A 15,529-nucleotide genomic window follows, 5' to 3' on the forward strand; every position below is an offset into this window, starting at 1 on the left:
AACTATACGTGTTTCACTCCGATGACGTCATGTATAGAATACGTCATGTGTTCGTATAATATGAGGACGTACCTACCCTGCTTATCGTGAAAACAAGAATCGAATTACGCATCGTAAAAATTGTTGCGCGTCAGGCGACAGGTACACAGAGACAGGAGAGAGGTTGTTGGGGAGACCAATGTTTAATCACTATTAGTGTGTGTGTGTGTGTGTGTGTGTGTGTGTGTGCGTGCATGTGTATGTATGTATGTATGTATGTATGTAGGTATGTATGTATGTATGTATGTATGTATGTATGTATGCATGCATGCATGCATGTATGTATGTATGCATGTATGTATGTATGTATGTATGTATATACATGTATGTATGTATGTATGTATGTATGTATGTATGTATGTATGTATGTAAGCATGTGTGTGTGTGTACGCGTGCGTGCGTGAATGCATATATGGCAAGTTTTGTTTGTTTTATGTTGTTCAATTTGTAGAGGAATTTTACAAAGAATCGTCCTTTTATTATTAATTATGTATCAAATGAAAAAAATGTCACTGTGATAAGAATAAATCTAAAACAAACTTACCTGAAAACGTATAGAACAGCTTTCCAATTCACCAAAACAATCTCTGACGTCACTCCTTTTCCCACAAAATTATCCCACCTTCTTTCATTTCTGATTAGACCCTGGTTGTTGCAATCGGTATCACACGTGGCGTGAAGGTTTATTTATATAATTGGTCTGTTTTTGTCATTAGATGAATGTAAGTTTGAAATGCTATTTTTCCAACCTTATAGATGGTTTCAGAAAAGAAGTATCCTGTTTAATTTGTGGCGGTATCGATATTACCGGTTGTGAAACGGAAATTATGACTTATTATACCATCAATCGTGGCTACATATTACGATTTTATGCGATCTGTATGGCACACCATTCAGTAGATTATCGTTCACTACTTGCAGACTGTCGTCTACAATAACATAAAGAAATAACATTAACATCATAAAAAATACTCATTATTCGAGGCTTACGTTAAAATGAAGGGATCCGTCTGTAGTGTATTCCGAGTTCAATATCCGGTCATAAACTTATAAAATGGCCATTTTTTTTTTCCACAAAACTCGAATAAAAGTGGCATCGTTATTTCAGAAATCAAATGATACGACATAAAAGTAACGAGGATATGCCCTAAGTATTACTTAAGACAGTCCAATCGTTTCACCTCCACCGCTTTTGATGTATTCTATGGCACCTCATAAACTATAATGTGAGTAGTATTCCAGACACGGCTTCACCCCCCCCACCACCACCACCACAACCCTCCTACACCTGGGTCTTTGGAGAATACCTAGGGCAAGTACAATTGAAAGAATAATATTACACGAGGTATAATTGTATGTTCTACATCAATAAGCACGACAGACTTCCTGTGTCCGTGTTCGATCCCGCCAAGAAACTACAAATACTCAATTCATAGAAAGTTGTGTATATCAGAAATGTGATACAACTTGACTTCACCCTTCAGTTGTTACAGGTACTTCTCACAATTATAGCAAAAGATCGATTGATTTGTTTTCAATCTAGTGGTGCAAAGGTAGTGTAGAAATTGAAAAAAAAACTACGTCAGACCACCGAGATGTTGTATACAATCATTAACACTGGTCAGGTCTGAGCGTTTATCTCGAAATGTCCATTTCAGCGGGATCTCGTGATGTAGTTCCAGACGATATCGCTTTCGCGCCACTGCGACGCAGGTCAATTAGTTCATGAGTCCTGGGACCGTCTGCTCAGACGGTTAAGAAGGTGCACAACGCCACCATCATGCCCCCTCTGAAGACGTGATGTAAATACATCAACTTTCTCTGTGAATGTCTCTTGGGGCCGGTCGTTTTGATGTTCGCTCGTTATAATAACAGATTTCATGACAATAATTTTTATGGTAAACAGTAACATTTATAGGGATAAGTATGAAAATTATACTGTAGTAAATATCGCTAATAAGTGTGACTAACATATTAATGTGTTTTCTTTTATTCATTTTTACCTTCTGTAAGGGAAGATTGTGTTATGTTTTTATCTATCTATCTATCTATCTATCTATCTATCTATCTATCTATCTATCTATCTATCTATCTATCTATCTATCTATCTATCTATCTATCTATCTATCTGTCTGTCTTGTCTGTCTGTCTGTCTGTCTGTCTGTCTGTCTATATGTCTGTTAGTCAGTCAGTCAGTCAGTCAGTCAGTCAGTCTGTCTGTCTCTTAAGTATGCACGCTTCGAATTCCATAGAAGGTGGTACATACATTGATGATAACATAGCGCACGTGTCCTGTAAAGGTTGTTTGTGTATAGTTTAGTTTCAATGAGGATTTGCATAATTAAAGAGTTTTGGCCATTAGGCAATATCTTGAGAATGAAATCTTAAAATTCCATAAACTTTGGTACATACATTAACATTAACAGAGCGCAAGTGCATTGTCAAGCATACAAGTGTAGCTTTTGATTTCCATGAGTACTTTACATACATTATGTTTTTTTTAATAATTAGGCAATATCTTAAGAATTTAATCTATATCTTTCATATAATGTTATAAATACATCGACAATAAAACACATGTGCATTATAAACCTTAGTGAGATATAGCTTTTCATTGTAATGAGCAATTTACATAATTACTGTTTGGTAATAAGGCATTACCTTACGATTGCAAGCTTCAAATTTCATATAATTTGGTATATTCACTTGTGAGAATAAAGCACATTGTACATTTTAAAATGTCAATGAGTCCTTTGCTTAACTACTTTTGGCAATTAGGCAGTATTTAAAAAAAACATCAAATTCTATAATTTGGTATATTCATTGGTGATAACAAAGCCCAAGCGTCTGATATAGCTAAATGATGTAGTTTTTTTAATTAGGTGGCTAATTTGCATGAATAGTAATTTTTGGTAATTAGGCAAATTTATGCAAGTTTGGTAATTGCATTGGTGATAACAAAGCGCAAATGGTTGATATCGCGTGCTGCGATAGTTCTGCACACTTCTTTTGAGTTATTTGAACAATTAATGATTTTTTTAATAATGTAATATCTTTATGTATATTTCAAATTTCATATGACTTGGTTCATACATTGACGAATGCAAAACGAACGTGTTCTATATCTGAATAATGCATAATGTCATGTAATTTGGTATATACGTTGATGATATTAGGACCAATAATCTTTAAGGAAAATACTCAATCTACATCTGGCTTTTCCCTCTCTTTTTTTCTTTTATTTAAAGGAATATTATCCAGAAAATCTTTGGTTCGTATTTTAAATCTGCATATTAAATAACACACCATATTTAGAACAGTAATTAAAATAAGAATTTAAGAATAGTGCAGAAATGAGTAAATATATATATTCACGTGAAAACTGTATTAACTCAGGGCAACCGTTGTGTGTCAGCCTGTGTCTTCCTTAAAGTAGAATGTGCCTCTGGGACGAATTTCACTGGAACTCAAAGTTCTTAAACTCTCTTCAAACTTTGCTGCATGAAAGCTTGGTTTTGGTTCTTGGGAAATAATAACCATAGTATATAACAATAAGTATTTGGCGGCAATAATATTGGATTCTAAAATGGCTTGATTTTGCTGACATTCGACCTATATTTCAATATTTTGTACATAACAGTGACCCCTTGATCTTTTTCTTGATTTTGACTGAGAATGGGTTGGAGTTTTCTTGAACTGAGTGACAGCAAAAATTTAAACAGTTTTGTGTCCAAGGGGCATTTCACGTCAAGTGGAGACGTTCTAAATCAGGTAAAACAGTAATTAAGCAATATAAATTAAACGACCAACATCCACAACTCTAATAATCAACCTGTAACCGGTGTTACTGTATTGCCGTATCCTTGCATATTTACGCCAGCGTTAAAGTCGACGTCATTCGCACTTTGTACTCAGGCTGACGAGGGATAATTAAGTGGACACGCGTTTTATTTACGATCGCTTTTAGAAAAAAAAACACACAGAGAAGCTTGTAATTCAAATTGCATCACAGTGACATCCGTTGCCATTCAATAGCTAAGCTTGAGCATATGAACGAATTCAATGTTTTGTTCGTCACCCACAGCAACAGTATCCACAAGTTAATATATCACTTATTCCAATGAACTAAAGCACAATGAATAATTTTGTTAAATATAGATAATTGCATACGTCATCGAAAATATTATTTCTAAATTTTAATCTACATCTCAAAATCAAGCAATTCTCTTTTTTATGCACAAACTTGCCATATTTTATAGTTCAGTATTAAAAAATGTGGAAACCTCATTTTGGCGCTATAATTTTCCTAGTCTGCAATTTAAGCGGTAAATGTCGGACATGACCCCGTGCGTGACGTCAGTTTGCGAGCCGCACTTATCACATTAGACAAGCTATGGTTTTAATTTGCAATAATACACACGTCCCTCATTGAGAGGCATGTTATACTGATCAAACATATGACTTTAATATTGATTATAAAAACCGCCATTCAATTTTGGCGATGAATGGCAGCTGTCGATCCATTCTTTAACATTGCGTAAAATACTATTGGAAGGTTTGTATTGTATCGATTCTACTCGACTGTTACATTATAACGTCGCACTCAATTTACATTTGACTCTGTACACCCAATAAAACACAGGCGCAGCTGAACTATTATCGAGGAACGTACCTTAAGCGCAATTTCCGTTGCTTTGAGAGACGAATAAATAATTCATCTACGGTGAAAGAAAAATGAAGTACCCTTACTTTTGAAGAGCTTTTAAAACATGTCTGGTTTACGACACTATTGAGGAATAGCAAGAAACAAGCGTGGGTATTGTTCAAGTTTTTTCTACCAGCAATACTACTAATAAAAGTCCTTTTTTTATTTTCTATGTTCAAACTAAAACAGCCACATCAAACATCATGACCCTTTAGAACTTCTTCCAAACAAAACCCCAATACCTCTATTGTTGTTATTGTTTGAAAATAATGTGTTTTTGAAACGACTATAACTTGTGACAATTCTCCAAAGTCCACGTTCGTTCTGACTGTCGGAGATTGTCAGCTGTGCTGATAGTCGTATTATCTATTCCATGCCACTTCTAGTAACGAAACGGGTGATAGCGCGTTGAAGGACGATGACGTCAAGAGGGTCAAAGGTCACCAAGGGGGTTCATAGTGCATATCAATCATCGTAATTGCGGGAAAGATAATCCACATGATGCTCGAAGTTATGAACTAGATTTGAATAAAAGGTGATACAGCGTGCGGTCAAATTATAGAAGCGACAGATCGAACACTTTCTATGATAATAACAAGGCCTACCAGTTCCAATGACGCATCCTCAGCAATAACCAAGTTACGCGGATCGCCATGTCATAGTTATATCCGTACTGAGCTGATGGATGACGTCATACCGTACATTACGTGACTTGGGATCTATTACATGTTAGGAGCTATATTGGACTACAAAACTGTACACTTCCACAACTGCACAAGACAGACCATATGTCTCCATCGCTTTATGACAGGAGCACGGAGGACAATCGAATTTTATGACCCTTGCCACAATGACATCAGTCGTTGCTAGTCTATTGATTACGTCTTTTGAAACAAGAAAAAAACAGTACTTTCGCTTTTCAAAATTTGTCATTTACTTGTATAACAAGAGACAGCTGGTTCGCCAGGCGGATACCAGGGGTCGTGGAGAGGTGAGGATCTCGTATTTTACGAGTCGGTAGACGACTTTGATCGTCGCTGCGTGAAGGTCTGTCTTAATATAGTGGGCACACTATCAGCAAGGCGTATGTTACATGATTGGTATGTTACTCAACCGACAATATCTCGACTGAAGTAACAGTGTCACTAGTTTACCGTCTGTAGCCCTTCCTTTGTCGGGTGAGTCCAGTATATATGAGACGGTCTGACTCAGTAAGCGGGCTACGAACTTGAAGTCGTTGACTTCTTGTACATAATGCCACCGCCACGTATCTGTTCAGTGCGGTCAAATGTCTCTACATTGCAAGCAGCAACTTTTTTATTGTTCTTTTTCCTGAATCCAAAACGACACTATGAAAGTCGAGAATTTATTAATAACTGTAAGCTTCCATGTAATGTTATGGCCCTCATTAATGAATTTCTGTTTCGCAGTCGCAACATCATGCCACAGAGAGATATACACATATAAATAGAGACTGCGCAGTGACTATCTTTTCTCTATGCATATGCGTATGACGCCTACGTTCACTGTCACGCTTGAGTGCATCAAGAAAAAAGGGAGAATTATATGCTGCATCAGTAATCTGATCCAGAAATAGCAACACAATAGTTTGAATTAAAGTTGACGTGGAATGTCAACAAAAAATGCAAAATAAACTAGTCACAAACCTAAAAACTCTAACACCTTATTATTTGAATCTTATGATATTTGTGAGAGTCTGAAGACGAAAAATGGATAGCAGACGTCAAGTTGTAATTGAAATCACGATCAGATCATACACTGCCCTGGCACATTTTCAAAAGACACTATTCAAGGTTTCAGTAATTGGCATTAACGGCCATTAATACGAAAGTAGCTAAAAATAGACGCACAATTGTCCTGGGGCCGTATCAAGTGTCATTACAGCGCGTTCCCCAGCGCGTTGCTATGGAACCACGCACGCCATTTTCCACAAGGGGCCGTCTCCCGGTCTCACTTACACATGCTTGCTTTGCCATTGATTCAGTTCAGGGGAGCATAACTGTGAAAGGAGGAAAAGTTTACAGTTTGAATAAACATCATCATATTGTGTGCAACATTGAAAAAAAATTCTACTGCGGGAGTCAAGTTTTGAATTAAAAATACACACACAGATGATTCACTTCAAAGGCGACGACCGTCATTGGGAAGGCTACGGCTGCCCTTTCCCTCTGCAGCTAATAACGATTCAATTTAATTTAGACATTGAATGAGCCAATCCCTTTGGGCAGTATTGCAACAGCTTATGAAATTTCACCATGACGACATGTGCGTCATGTCGTCACACTTTCCCACCTGCAAGTTGCGAATGACTGCGCATGTCTGTGCTGAGGTTCAGTTTGCATTGACACTACTCTCTACAGCGTAAATATATCTATTTCATGACATTTTTTAATTGTATCGATTAAAATCAACCGATTGGTGTTTGCAATGCAGATATAAGAAATCCCTTCATTAAATATGAGCTCGGTTGAAAAGCTAACGGTGGTATATACTAGTAGTAACAATGAGCTTAGTGACCAGGGTGTGGAATTCATTCTTGGCATCGAACATTGAATACAATTCAAAGTCCCCTGTGTCTTTGTATAGACACTGACGACACACAAAGACTGTGCACACGACAAGAACGTGAAACATGCATTCCTTACATCCCTTTCTTCTTCTTGTCTCTTGTAAAGAGGACGTGACGCGTATAGTAATACATAGCAAGACGTCTTCTATTCCCTAGGAGACCATGACATGCCAAATGATATTTGGAGGGCTTAGAACACAATCAGCCCAAAACTAGGTCGCCGCGCTATCACATTCACTCCAATTAGTGACTGTACTCCGTATACACGTATGTACTTGTGAATGTAACAAGTGCCATATTCCGATTCAATGTCCCATGTATAAACTAACCAGTACGTAGCTATATAAATAACTATTGGCAAGCAGACACATGAAAATTGCCTGTGAGTAATCAACATTCGAGATGCATGTGCATAATATATATATATATATATATATATATATATATATATATATATATATATATATATATATATATATATATATATATATATATATATATATATATATATATATATATATATATATATATATATATACATATTATATTATATTATATGTATAATACATATTATATATACAAGTTATACAACATATGTATATATAACAAATATATACAAATGTATGCATGCATGCATGCATGTATGTATGTATGTATGTATGTATGTATGTATGTGTGTATGTATGTATGTATGTATGTACACACACGTATATTATACGTGTATATATATATATTATATGTATAATACATATTATATATACAAGTCATATAGCATATGAATATATAACAAATATATACAAATGTATGCATGTATGCATGCATGCATGCATGCATGCATGTATGTATGTATGTATGTATGTATGTATGTATGTATGTATGTATGTATGTATGTATGTATGTACACACACACGTATATTATACGTATAACTCTGACATGCATGTAAATTCGTTACTTCTGCTGTCAATTTACGATATTCATGTTATTGTATTACAGTTATTGATATTGGCATTCTTGTCAAAATTTAGACATCGCCATCAACTTATTAAACTGTTATTGCGTCATTTCGTCAAGATGAGTGCCATCTTTAGGATGACATTATAAACTTGAGTATAAATGTACTCTAAGACTTGTGAGGAAATCATGAGATGATGGTTCACATAATTAATTTTGAGTAATAGTAAACGTCTTTAAAAGCCAATTTTGTCGTTATTTGTTGCTCAAGTTAGGAAACAGCATTATACATATTGAAATAAAAATTATTACATAGAGTGCCAAATTAGTATTCATTATGTAAATTAATATGAATATATGAATATGACCTACTTCTGGTGGCTGGAAGTATAGTTTGATATTTCGATTTTGTTCTCCTTGTGAGGTAAAAACTCGATAACCTATCCCAGTATTTTTTTTCTTTTTACATAAATGGTTGTGAACAGCAGAAATGAATTTAGTATAAAAAAATGACTAGAACTCTGACTTTTAAGTTTTAAATCCTCTTATCGTAACATTTTACGGGCCACTTACTTAGCTTTTAAAATAATTCAAGATTGCGCAAAGATATGTGAAGCACCAGTCTCGTTCTATTCGTCAAATCATTTTCCCGCCAAGGTAAAATGTGAACATATATTAGCGGTATTCTAAAGTTTTTTATTATTTTCAATTTATTTTGGATTTAGATAATAGAATAACCGATAATTAATCAATAATTCCCCCCAAAATATTGTTTATTTTTTCAAATTCAGAGGAAATTTCAGTTCCGCTTGTTTGTTTGTTTGTTTACTAGTACTATTATAGTGAATTGCAATTGGAGTGATAATGCTGATAGCAGGTACATCAAAATGTATAGATACATTTATGAGCATACTCACTTACATATTCGCGGACATTGTTATCAAAGCTGACACAATATGCAAGACGAATGCATTGATATTATAAAGACCGACAGCTTGGATGTATGACAATCACATAAATTATGTAGACGAATGTTGATCGTCAGCTTCACGCGAGGCGACAGAAGCTACATCCGGTCAGAAACTTGTGTGCACGTATGAAACGATAATAACGGAAGTATCTGCGTTTTTTTCTCTCGATGATTCAGAAAGCATGAATGCAAGTAGTTAAATTTCCAGGATAATTACCCGAAGTAATAAAATTGGATGGTTGTCAATATATCGGTTATATTACACGATTCAATTCAAATGCCGACAAGGTCGCGATCGTCTGGATTTACTTTCAACGCACGCTTGATAATTTAGTGACGGTGGTTCGGCTTCTCTTATTGCAAATTCGCTCCCCGCGACCCTCGTGGTAGTACGCTTCCAGCTAACATTCCCATTAAATCATTTTTCAATAATGACGTTTATTTTTTTTTATAAACTACTACTACTACAAAGAGTTTGAAATGGGTCGATACCAAACAGACGTTGCATTGCTCGCTTGGCTGACAGTATCAATATTGTATGGTTGAAATGTAGGTGAATACGAGACTGCGAAATAAACAAGTAACTTAGGAGATTGCCGTATGATTCAATAATAATGTAGAAATAAAAAGGCGGAAAAGATCTATTAAGATTACAAGTTGAAAAGGTTGTCGGTCTTAACCCCGACTGAATTCACAAAGCTGATCTAAAAGTTAGAACTGCGAATTGAGTACAAGCCTGGGAAAAATTTGTGTCTTCTGCGAAACAAACTTTGCATGCGTACAGCTAAGCTGGCCACATATTGAACAAATGTCTTCCTTCTTGCCATTCCTACGTGCGCCAAAAACTTGATGAAATTGTATTGGCAAAATTGTGGTTTTCGAATTAGGCTAAAATTGGCGTTGACGACATTCACATTATGCTCGATCCACATCACAACTTAATGTCAGATACGTCATCAGTTTTGTTGTCATGTACGAGAGCGAGAGAAAGAGCGACTATTCTGGCAAAGGTTGACTTGAATAGACACATTTCAAAGAAACTGTCTAATTTCCAAGCTCTTCGGATCCATGAAAATTAATATTCACGAGTCAAAATTGTCAAGGACTAGTGTTTGTGGGTACTATTATCAAAGATATTTTTCCTGGATGAGCGAATCATTGTTAGTCTGTGAGAATGAGATATTATGCCCCAATATTGTTCTTGGGAAGCTCAACCAAGGGGATACCAGTGGCCTCAACTAAGGAGTCTTGTCACTGCGAGTCGAAGACGAGTAATAGCAAACCCACTATGTCTCCAGTATTTTCTGGCTGAAAAAAAGTACCGGGACATAATGTAATTATGCTTGCGCAAGGATAATTTATGAAAAAACACGAAAAATAATGGCAAATTTGAACGTTTAGCCTCATATGTTGAACACCGACAAACCCACGACGTAATTCGCGCGTTGTCGTGACGATAGACCAACCGAAATATAGACCTAAATCCCATAATTATGTTCGAACGCATTCAACTTGGTTTCATCATCGCAAACCGTTCTTAACGTACGTGCCGCCCCACTGGGAAATGTTTCGAAGTGTAGCGGAAGAAATTGGTTAGCGTGAGGTACGGCCATTGTCACAACAACAACAACAACAACATATTAACATGATACTCCTTTGAATTTAGAAATTTGGTTTAACTCACAACACAACCAGCGTTACCTTAGATTACATTCAACACTACCCCCACCCCATCGCTATCCCCAACATCCTCCGAATCACCTTGACCAAAAATCAACGAATGTAATTTGTCGGATCAAAAGATTTAGAGCAAGACGATGGAAATGACACTCAGGGTGAAACTGAAACTGGCCAGGTTGTTTGCTTAATGACCTTTAATGACGTATATGTGTACATGAGAGGTCACAAGCCTCGCCTTCACGCTAAAGTATGCGCAGTGCACATTTCTTTCGTTGTTGGAACACAAATTAGGTACTGGAAGTATCTAGAGAAATTCACAGAGTAAACATTCATTGCAATCTATAAAAATAGATGATAAAGTATACTATAACGAGTGTATACATTATTACAAGCTTCGAGACATGTAACCCACAATCAGCCTTCAGAGTTAACTGTATAGTCTGTCTATAAATAATTCGCCTCTTTGCCTTCAGACTTACTACACGGGTATAGCAATATGTCGTCCCCGCAGAGTAAATCTGTATCTATTTATACGCGGGGGTGGAATAGCCGAGCTGTTTGGTTTGGTTTGGTTTCATGAACATTTATCGATTTGGGCACATTTTGCGTGTAACAGTAGGGGATATATTGTGTATTTAATTGAATTAGAAAACCCACACAGACTAATCAAAAACGTTCCTGCTCCAGCACGGATCGTTATAATATTTTTAGTATTTAAATTTCTATAAAGAGTAAACAGTTACAGATATTGTAATAAATGTATTTTTCGGGGACATAATTCATGATATAGATATTTGTTCGTGGAATTGAAACCAGGAGTGACTCACGACAGGTAGTCACATCTCAGTAGTGTTCACAGCCATGGTTTAACCTGCAACATCAAATCTTTGCGTATTAAATTACACGGCCTTACCCTTATTTCAAACCATCACATGCCAACATGATTTATTCGCAATCGTTCAAACGTACGATACGGGGGGTGGAATCACAAGCGGGCGAAACTACATGGCTATTGAACAAACCGCGAACTAATATTTGTACGACTCGAAACATCTCTGTGGGAGACTAGTAATAATATTAATATCCCTGCGTTTTCTCTTGAGCTCTAGAAAGCACAAGAAATATGGTGTTATGAGTGACGATGTCTGACATCTACTATCCCGTATGGACCCTTCTCATTTCCAATGTTTCATGCCAATTACTATGTGTCCCCTGTGTATGTTCTAGGCTAATACATTTGATTTACGCATTTATAAAATCACGGAGAAGTACACAATTAACTCTACTACGCCTGTAATACTTCACAATCTCGATAAACATGATGCCACAATCCATCTCACGGTCAACACTCGGTATATAATATGGTCGCAGCGATCAAGATCAATATTCTTATGTCGTCCCCCTCCCCAAACACTTAATTTCTTTCAGATTCTAAATACTTCATATTGACCTAGTGTTTATCATTTAGTTATATGCAGTTGTTATAGATATTAAAACATTATGAAGGTGAATAAGAATAGGATTACTTTATTTTCAGAAATTTAGAATATTTCACGAAGTTGATAAGATAGTAGGCCTAGTGGAATTGTCTTTAAAAAGTGCATTTATTATAGCTTTGTTTCTGCCATGCTTTTGTTGTTGATGATGATGAAAAAGTTGTTGTTGTTGTTGTTGTTGTTGTTGTTGTTGTCGTCGTCGTCGTTGTTGTTGTTGTCGAATTTACGACAGAAGAATTACCACCGTGATCTAATTGCACACCAGTAAAACATGATCAGCTTTGTTTACAATGATGCGAAGTCATATCTTTACATAAAATACACGCGCGGGAAAAAAGTTCACATTTGATAGATTGCACGTTTATCGATTACATTGGCCGTATGGATGAGAGGTATTTAGTTTGGATTTTTATTTAATGAAACATATTTTTATACTTGAAAAAAATTTGAAACAATAGAAGCTTAGACCAAGTCCATAAGGTTATTTGTAATTCAATGAATTGCAAACAACTACAAATATGTCTAAAATGGTTGTTATTGTACGTACAGGAAGTGATTTGTAAACAAACTTTAGACACATTTTTTGCAGTTGCTACAATGTATTGAGTTACACACATAGACTTGGTCTTTATGATTATTTCAAGGTATTTTTGACGTCGACAATACAGAAAATTTCTTCTTCTTTTTTAAATCCAAAATAGACATTTATTCCTCATCCGTGACCACTTTAATCAGAAATACAATATCTCAACTTTCTGAAAAAAAATTAAGAATGTCATCATTTTTATAACATTTCACCAAAACCACACAGTGAACGTTCTGCTTGTTCTATTTTTAGTTTTTAATATGTCAGCAAAGATGCGCAGTGCACGAATTTCTGCAAACAACACAGTGTATGATAAAATAAGAGCAGTATTCATGTTAATCATTTAGTCCAGGGACGACTTCTGGAGTCCGGTTTCCCATGACTCCACTAAAATCTTTCAAAAGAAAGCAGACGATATAGAGAACTTTTAGCATTTCATAAAGAGCAGACGACATAAGCATTTTTAGAATGTCATAAAGAGCAACATGTTTCGATATTTTGTAGTAGTTGGCCTGAATTTAAATCCTAGATTCCAACATTAGTGTTATAATATAGAAGGATTACAAAGGGCAATGTTTTGTTCAGGACCAAATCTATTTATAGCTGTACCAGAAAACTGTTTTTCACACCAAATCGTACTCCGAATATGGCCTTTAGTATATTCATTCTAGTATTGCATACAAGACACATTGCTATGTTTTAGAGACGTCGTATTTCAGGATTTCAGAACACACAAAATAATTATAATTTATTCTACGCGTTTCATTTTAGAAATCGGGTGATATTAAATGCATTGAACAATCAAGTCTGCCGATGTAATTGTATTTGATCAAATAAAGGTTAGTGCGTATGTTGTGTGGAATATTTCGGAAATTGAGTGTTTGGACGTAGTCTACTGCTTATGCTAATTAAAGCAAATATTAATTTCGTGAATGGAGCCCGACTGGTAATTTATGCACCCACAGTAATAAATGCAAACTATCGAATGTATTACATCATACTGGATTTTAGACCCGTTTATATGTATAAAGGACGAATATGGCCTATTTAATATCACTGTAGCACCTAAATAATTGTGTAACACTTAGGTCTTATACATTTTATTTTGTCTTCTCCATTCTCTCTCTCTCTCTCTCTCTCTCTCTCTCTCTCTCTCTCTCTCTCTCTCTCTCTCTCTCTCTCTCTCTCTCTCTCTCTCTCTCTCTCTCTCATATGCAAAGACTTGTTTAAACACATTACATTTGCATTACGTTGTAACTTCTCTTGCTCTGTACGATGCTGCAGGGCAGTGATCTGAACAGTTTGTTGTCCTTGGTGACGTAACATTACAAATGAGTCGACACTTACATTTTAAGTGGTTCAATTTTGTGTTCTGAAGACGTTGTTTATTGGATGAAGAAGCTTGTTATCGGATTTGCTCGGATCTCATTTTTCAAATACTATATTTGAGAGCATACCTTCGTACGGTCACGAGTATTTACATGGGACCAACAAATGACTAAACATGCATTTATTTGAAAGTGGAATCAACGGTTGTTAGAGTGTCACTTTCGACGACGGTTTCCGTACTATAACTATAACAATGACGGCTATATTGATGGATAAAGGTATTCCGCTCCCTCAAGTTAACTAAAAGCGTTAGTATACTTTAAGTATTAATCTTACATGTTCATCATGTGACCGTGAATATACGTCATATTCACAGGAACCAAAGCGAATTTTCATCCACAGACGATAACATATGCTACTTGACGCGATACCAGAATTACCTTGATGTTAGTCTATCAATTGAGGTTACTCTGTTTGGAGAAAGTGGGATGCCTCCAAGTTCACTGGGGAGTCATGTATCACATTGTTCTGATCGTCAACTTCTTCGGTTTAATTAGCCACGATATGGTTTTCGCTTGTTGCAATCAAAATAAAAACACAAAGCAAAAGAACACAGACCAGAATTTTGATATGAATACCCAGCCAGAATAATATGATGTATTAATAAAACATGTTTCAAAATTTATGTCTGGTGACACTGTTCTCTCGTCTATCATTCAAACAGCGTGGAGCAACGTCTGAATAGTAAATGTGTGTATTTCAAAATGTTGTTTATATTTATATTTTGCGATATATATACATACGTATTATATATATATATATATATATATATATATATATATATACATATATATATATATATATTATGTATATTACATAATTATAATATATATATTAATTTTATTTATATATTTAAAAAAATATATATATGCAATACGATGTATTTACATAGATTAAAATTTGATTTACTTTTTATCCATTTTCCTAGTTAGTAATACTATTACACTTTTTTAATATTATAATTTATCTATTTTGATCTGCTTAGCTAAACTGGACGCCTGCATATACAACCATACATGTACCCAGTATGACTGTCGTTCGGTACATGTTTTGCATATTCGACAAAAATAACACAACATAATGCCGCTCTCCAATTATATTATGGACCTCAGAATCCATAGA

Source organism: Glandiceps talaboti, chromosome 13 (genome assembly GCF_964340395.1).
Source record: "Glandiceps talaboti chromosome 13, keGlaTala1.1, whole genome shotgun sequence".
NCBI lineage: Eukaryota > Metazoa > Hemichordata > Enteropneusta > Spengelidae > Glandiceps > Glandiceps talaboti.